This window comes from Tupaia chinensis, unplaced genomic scaffold (assembly GCF_000334495.1).
Source record: "Tupaia chinensis unplaced genomic scaffold, TupChi_1.0 Scaffold144843_1, whole genome shotgun sequence".
Taxonomy (NCBI): Eukaryota; Metazoa; Chordata; class Mammalia; order Scandentia; family Tupaiidae; genus Tupaia; species Tupaia belangeri.
Window position 1 is genome coordinate 14,206 of NW_006204703.1, and position 8,084 is coordinate 22,289.

The following is an 8,084-nucleotide window of genomic DNA, read 5'->3' on the forward strand; positions in this document are numbered from 1 at the left end:
AGTTGAATATTATATCCCAGAATTTAATAGGAAAAATGGAACCAGAACAGAAGATAAAGTACATGAAACTGATAGGTTCATGCAACTACCATTTGAAAAGAATCCTAACCTGTTTCCTAGCGTTTCTATAATTCAAGTTAAAACTGGTTTTCTTAATAGTAACATATGAACTTACCATTGAAAGTAGTTAGATTATTTAAGAAATTGTGTGATCAATACAATGTGGGTGGAAAAGGAATAGAAGACAATTGTAGACACCAGAGAAAGTGGGAGAAGAAGGTGGGAAAGGACAGAGGGTCAGAAAGAGAGGTAGAAAATTTTGGATAATAATATGCATGATTAAGTCACTATGCAGTATATTCTAGATGGGAAATCACATTTTGTATGCTGTGATGATTCTTAGGGGAAGAATGTAAATTAAGTCACACAAAAAAAGAAAACTTTCAGGAAAAAAAAAAATTCATTCGATGACCGCAGTTAAGATATATAGCCTCAGCTAGGTGATACTTTATAGGAAGCCTAAAGTTAGACTTGTGTTCATGGAAATGTATATATCAGCTGTGTTTGCTATGAAAACATTTACATTAATTAAGATCTTTAATAATTCAATAAAAAATGGCGGGAAAACAGTATAGAAAGTAAACATAGATACCAGAGACAGTGTGGGAAGGTAGTGGGAGATGGCTGAGGGTAAGAGATAGGGAATCAAGGATGGGGAGGGGAGCAAAACATACAGGAAACAAGAAATGGAAAATCATTTGTTGACAATAACATGTATGTTGATGTGCTTGACTGAGACAATATACAGTGTACTCTGGATGGAAAAATCTCATTTTGTATGCTGTAATGATGTACAGTGAATGAACGTAAACAAATAAATTTAAAGAAAAAAAAAGTAATTCCAGAATAAAATTTTGAAATTGCCTTTAGACCAATACCAATTGCTTACTAAAGTGTTTTCTTCAAAAAAGGGCAGAATTTCTCCAAGAATGAGTATGCAAAGTACTGCGCCTTTAGTATTCATACAACTTCTGGACACTTTTATTTTGTGTTTGTTTTTGAAAAAGAAAAAACGACAGAGAGAAAGTGAGAAATCAACCCTGGGGAGGATGGCCATGCCTTATTCTCTTAGGCCACCTAAAAAAAGGAAAGCAGGGAATCACCCCCCCACCCCCCCCTGTGGGGGATAGCCATGTGACAATTCCTTCTCCATTCTCCTCTTGGATTTTGGGTATACACAAGTGCCCAATGTGATTTTCAAGCCGCAGGGTTCAGACATGAACCATAGTCGACTGTAAGAATCTATTGCCTTAACCACCATGCCACCTGCTGGCCTCTATAATGTCCTTGTTAAGATTCCCCAGACACTGGGTGCAGCAGGTGGCATGGTGGTTGAAGGCATTGGATTTCCACATAGCTGACAGTGGTTTGAGTCCCAGAACTAGCAGTTTGCTTTCTCACTTTCCCTTTCTCTCTGTCTCTCTCTGGTCAAATTAGAAAATAATAACAAATGAAATTAAATAAATAAATATTAAACAAAAGGGGGAACAGCAAGTGGCATGATGGTTAAAGGCACTGGACTCCCACATAGCTGACTGCAGTTGCAGTTCTGGACCTGGTGACTTGCTTTCTCAGTTTTCCTCTCTCTCTCTCATTCTGTCCATCTCTGTCAAATTAAATAAATAAATAAAGTTAAATAAAAATAATTCTTTAAAAAAAAAAAAAAAGATTCCCCAGACACTGATGTATTACCACAGTCTGAAGTTAAAGAACTTCCATTACTTTATTTTTGCTATAGGGTGCGTGCGCTTGCTAGAAAGACATAGACAGAGAAATAGAAGCGAGAAATCACCCCACAGTGGGGATGGCCACACTGAAATCCCCTCTCCTCTATTTTCCTCTTGGGATCTTGGGCACGCACAAACACAAACCTGGCATGTGTGTTTAAGCCAACAGAGCCAGGACTCGAACGCAGCTGACTACATGGGAGTCCAGCGACATAGCCGTTACACCAACTTCCATTACTTCTTTATGAACTAGAGTAGAAAATGGGACCAAAAGTTGGCATAATGGCTGGACTCCCATGTAGCCGACCACGGTTCGAGCCCCCGACCTGGAGGCTTAAACTCATGACGGTACGTGTTCGTGCATGCCCAAGATCCAGAGAGGAGAATGGAGGAGAAGGGATTGCAGAGTGGCCATCCCCCCTGAGAGGCGATTTCTCGCTTTCTGTCTCTCTGTCTCTCTCTCTCTTTCTGGAGAGCGCACACACCCTATAGCAAAAACCTATCCAAAAAAAGAAAGAAAGAAAATGTAAACTGGGTGTGGCATTGCTGGGTTTTTTTGTTTGTTTGTTTGTTTTGAGAGGTATCTGCTATAGGGCGTGTGCGCTCACCAGAAAGACAGAGAGAGACAGAGAGATAGAAAGTGAGAAATCACCCCTCAAGGGGGTGAAGGGATCGCCACGCCTCAATCCCTTCTCCTCTATTCTCCTTTTGGGATCTTGGGCACACGAGTCCAGTGTGAGTTCAAACTATCAGGTTCGGGACTCAAACCACAGCCAAATACATGGGAGTCCAGCAACATAGCCATCACACCAACTGCTGGTCCCACCTGTTTCTACCCCTTATCTTCTATGGCGTCTGAAAATAAGTGTTTTCCCTGACCAGCAGATCTCACAGAAGAATCTTCGTTAAGTACCAATGTCTACTTATTATTCTGGCCTTTGGATGATGGTCATTCCCCACAGTGATTTTTCTTTTCTCTATCTTTGTTTAGTTTAACCCTCACGGCCCTGGCAAGGCTCCTCCAACAGCTCCAACATACCTTTTCTCCTTTTCTTTTCTTTTCTTTTTTATTTTTTTCTGAAAGATTTTTGCTATGGGATGTGCGTGCTCGCCAGAGAGGCAGAGAGAAACAGAAAGCAAAAAAATCACCACCCGGGGGGTGGCCACATTGCAAACCCTTCTCCATTCTCCTCTTGGGATTTTGGGCATGCACACACACGTGCCTGGTGTCAATCTTAAGCCACTGAGTCTGGGACTCAAACCACAGTCGACTATGTGGGAGTCTAGTGACATAACCATTACGCAACCTGCTGGTCCCTCCAGCATACCTTTTCAACTTTCCCACATGAAATGTAGGCTCTCCTTGATACTGGTGGACCATGAGGTAGAACTTAGTATAGAGATGCCTGAAACAGATCAACAAGGTATCAAGGGTTGTTTTCTATGCAACAGGGAGTATATATGCTTCCTTGCTGAGTGAAATTTTTAAGTTGGTATGTTAAGAGTGAGAAATATGTTCAGTCATGAATATCCTCAGAATCTCAAATTCTGGGAGTACTAATGCAGTGGAAGAGAAATGAACACTGAGTAAGAGATAAAAGGAGTAAATGTGAAAATCTCAACATTTCTTATAGTAGTGGATTGTTTTGTAGTTTTTTTTTTGGTTGTTGTTAACAATTTCTAAAGTTTATTTATTTCTTTTGAGAAGAAGAGACAGGCAAACCTGTCAATTGGATCAATTCCATGATCCAACCCCAAAGTTAGCTGGCCTGGATCACAGGCATGTGTAAGTCCAGTGTATTTAGAAATGTCTCATTATATGATCATAGGACCTTTCCTATGTGAGTTCAGTTACATCACCACTGCACCAGCACCTGGCTCCTTTACTGGGTTCAATTTTATTTTATTTTTTCCTGGAAGAGGTTTTAGCTTTTAGGCGCATGTGCTTACTGGGAAGAGAGAAAAAGAGACAGACACGATGAGGGGGAAAGTGAGAAATCAGGGGGACTGGCCTCACTGCAATCCCTTCTCCTCCGTTCTCCAGAAATCTTGGGCATACATAGACATCTAGGAATACTAAAACTGCTACCACAGTTTATATAAAATCTCACAACAATTAAGTATATAACTCTGGACCTGCCCTGTAGCTTAGTGGTTAAGGGAAGATAGAGCCCACCAAGCCCACGAATCCCAGTCTCAGTGGCTTGAAAAACAGGTGCATGTGTGTGCATGCCCAAAATTCTAGCAGGGTGGAGAAATGGACTGCAGCTGACCACGCTCCAATGCAGGATGGTTTCTCTCTTTCTGTCTCTCTCTGGCCAGCAAGAATGACCTTTGGCAATGAACAACAATGAAAATGAATCTAATCCTGAAGTATTTATATTTATATAGCAGTATAAGAGGTCATCTAAATATTCATGGAAAATGGATATTATGAAAAAAAACTATGCATGAATTTTAGTTTTTTGCAACAAAATAAATTTATGTATTTTTAAGAAATTTTATTAACTTTATCAATTTTTTTAAATTTTAATTTGACAAGAGCAGGACAGAGTGAGAGAGAGAGAGAGAGAAAGAGGGAAAGTGAGAAAGCAAGCTGCCAGGTCCAGGACTTGAACACAGTTGGCCATATGGCAGTCCAGTGCCCTTAACCACCATGCCACCTGCTGGCCTTCAACAAAATAAACTCACTCTTTAATTCCATTTTTTTCACAACCATTAAAAGTCCCTAATACTTTTTAACAATAAGAGCCTGTCAATTATATTCATGAGTTTTACAAGAAGAAACTATTTTTTTACAGAATTATTTTTATTTAACTTTATTTATTTATTTACTTACTTACTTATTTTTTTTTTAAATCTGACCAGAGAGGGACAGAGTAAGAGAAAGAGAACGTGAAAAAGAAACCACCAGGTCTGGGACTTGAATCATGGTTGGCCATGTGGGAATCCAGTGCTCTTAACTACCACGCCACCTGCTGGCCCCAAGAGACAATTTTTTAAAATAATTATTTACTTGGGGCTAGCAAGTGGCATAGTGATCAAGGCGCTAGACCTGGTGGGATCTGGCCAACTGTGGTTCGAGTCCTGGTCCTGGAGGGCTAAAACTAGTACCAGGCTCATGTTCATGCATGTCCAAAATCCCTAGAGGAGAATGGAAGAGAAGGGATTGCAGCGTGGCCCCAATCACCCCTGGGAGATGATTTCTCACTTACTCTCTGTCTCTCTGGCAAGAGCACATGTCTTATAGCAAAAATCTCTCTAAAAAACAAAAAGATTTATTTAATTTTATTAATTAGAATTATTATTATTTTGTTATAGGAAACATGCACTTACCAGAGAGAGACAGAGAAAGAGAGGGAAAGTGAGAAAGCAAGTTGTCAGATCTAGAACTCAAACCGTGGTTGACCACATGGGCATCTAGCACTTTAAATACCTTGCCACTTGCGGGCCCCAAGAACAGACAATTTTTAATCTTACTTGTTAAATTAGCTATTTTTTAAAAAAGAATTATTTAATTTATTATTATTATTATTTTATTTGACCGGGGTGGGGGGGAGTGAGAAAGCAAGCTGCCAGGTCTGGCACTGGAACCATACTCAGCCATGTGGGAGAGTCTGGTGCCTTAACTGCCACACTACCTGCTGGCATGGCCTTTTTTTTTTTTTTTCTTTTTTTTAAGAGATTTTTGCTATAGGGTGCATGGGCTCACTGGAGAGACAGAGGGAGACAGAGAGAAAATGAGAAATTACCCCCCCATCACCACATGGGTTATGGTCACGCTACATTCCCTTCTCCATCATATTCGTCTTGGGGTTTGAGGGATGCATGGTCATATGCCCGGTATGAGTTTCAAGCTGCTAGATTTAGGGCTTGCTTGAACAGTGGCCAGCCATGTGGGAGTCCAGCATCTTAACCACTGTGCCACCTGCTGGCCCAATATTAGTCATTTGTATAACCAATCTAAATTTCTAAAAAAATTTTTTGATATATCTGTGACTTTATGTTTTTCTTTCTTTCTTCTTCTTTTTTTTTCTTTTGTTTTTGTAAAATTTGCTATAGAATGCATGTGCTTACTGGAGACAGAAGGAAAGTAAGAAAGTACTCCCCACAGGGATGGCCACACAGATCCCTTTCCCTCCATTCTCGTTAGGATTTAGGGCGGGCACGGACATGCATTGGTTGTGCTCCTCAAGTTGCCAGATCTGAGACTCAAATTACATAGTTAGTCATGTATAGTCATGTGAGATCCAGTTGCCTTAACCACCATGCCACTGGGTGGACCGTGAAAGGAATAATTTTTTAAAAAGAATAATTTTATTTTATTTGTTATTATTATTTTATATTTGCTATAGTGCATGTACACCCACTCACCAGGTGGGGAGGGGTGTGATGAGAAAACAAGTCAACAGGTCCAGTACTCAAACTACAATTGGCCATGTGGGAGTACAATGCCTAACCACTGACTCCATCTGCTGGCCCCAAAAGGGATAGTTCTTAAAAAAGTGATACATGGGACTAGCAGATGGTGTAATGGTTACGTTGCTTGACTCCTACCTAGTCAATTGCAGTTCGAGTCCCAGATCTAGTGGCTTAAATATCACACTATAATATGTGTTTGTGCCCACAATCCCGAGAGGAGAATGAAGGAAAATGGATTGCAGTGTGGCCACCCCCCTTGGGAGGTGATTTCTTGCTTTCTGTCTGTCTCTGCCTCTTCAGCAAGCACATCTGCCCTATAGCAAAACTTTCTCTCAAAAGATTTTTTTTCTAATATATAAATAAAAGGGTGAAAGATATATAGCAGATATGAGGTTGGCTCAATGAACAAACATATATTTAAGATATAAAAGAGCCAGATGGGCCTCATGGCCTAGTGTTAAGTGATCCAAATCCCACATTGCCGAATATGCAGTTCAAATCTCAGATGCAAAGGCTTGAAAAACATGCTAGGTACATGTGCACACATGCCCAAAGTCATGAAAGGATGATGAAATGGAGGAAAAAGAATTGTGATGTAACCATGTCCCATTGGGGGGGTGCTTTCTCCTTTTCCTTCTGTTTTTCTGTATTTCTCAGGTAAGCATGTACACCCGCTGGCAATTTTAAATAAAATAATATGTAAAAGAGAAGTGAAACATGAGGCAAAAAGAAATTAAGAGGGCAGACTGACCAGCAAATTATGGTAGAAAGTAAACTTAAGAGACCAAGAATATATCATTAGTCAGCCCTGGTCAGCATGTGGGTCTTTTGGAAGACACTTTTAGGCATCAGGGCAGGCACTAATTAAGTACAAAAGAATAACATACAACAAAGGAGACACTGCAGCACCCATGCCTGGGAATCATTTACTAACTCAAAAATCACTCATGTTCATCTACTAATGCATAAGTGCTCTTCCAGACCTGGGGTTATTAGGATGAATCATCAGAAATGGTCACTGAAAATATGAACATCATATTCTAATACTGTTAGGATACCTCACCTTGAAAATAATTTTAGGATACCGGTACATTAGGGTATCCTTAAGGAGGATGTGGCCCTGAAGATACTAACCAATGTGGCCACGATAACCACACAATAGGAGGCTTACGTGTTGGCGAGTCCCACAAATTTTTCGGACAGTGTTATAAACAGAACTTGAAAAACTAGATTTCGATAATGTTTTAAAAGTAGGACTATCATTCCTTGATTGTATGTGACCAGCCCACTGGGGTCTGTGCTAGGGCACAGGGCAGCCACCCCACTTCCCTGTGACATGCACACATGCATATCTTTAATACCTCACTGAGTAGAAAAGACTGCACCAAGTTAAGAAGTTCATGTGCTACATAACAAGAGTTTTAGAAGAGAAGAAATGGTCAATGGTACACCTGCCAAAGAGATCTCCAAGTCTCCTTGTCTGGAACATTTGGAGTTAGCTGAGCAACGGACGAAGGGGGGGGAGGGTGGCCCTGTTGGGGTGTTCCGTGTGGCCCTGTTGAAGGCATAGAGAGTTTATTTTCTCTCTCAATGTACAGACCTGCTTATAGTTCGTAGTCTTCCTTCAAGTTAAATCCCTCCATGAGGTCAAAAGGACCTTAGCCAAGGACCACTAAAGCTTATGTATAAAGAAAAAACTCAAGAATGGACACTGCCTGAGAGATATCACAGAGATCAGGAAGACTAGGAAATGAACAGCTACAAAGATAATCTTTCAGAGGTAGGAGTTAGCTCTTTATGGAGCCAGAAGAGACCTGTAGTAATACCTGTCTGAAGGTCTGCGTGTGAGGGAGAGCTGCTGCTGACAGACACAGG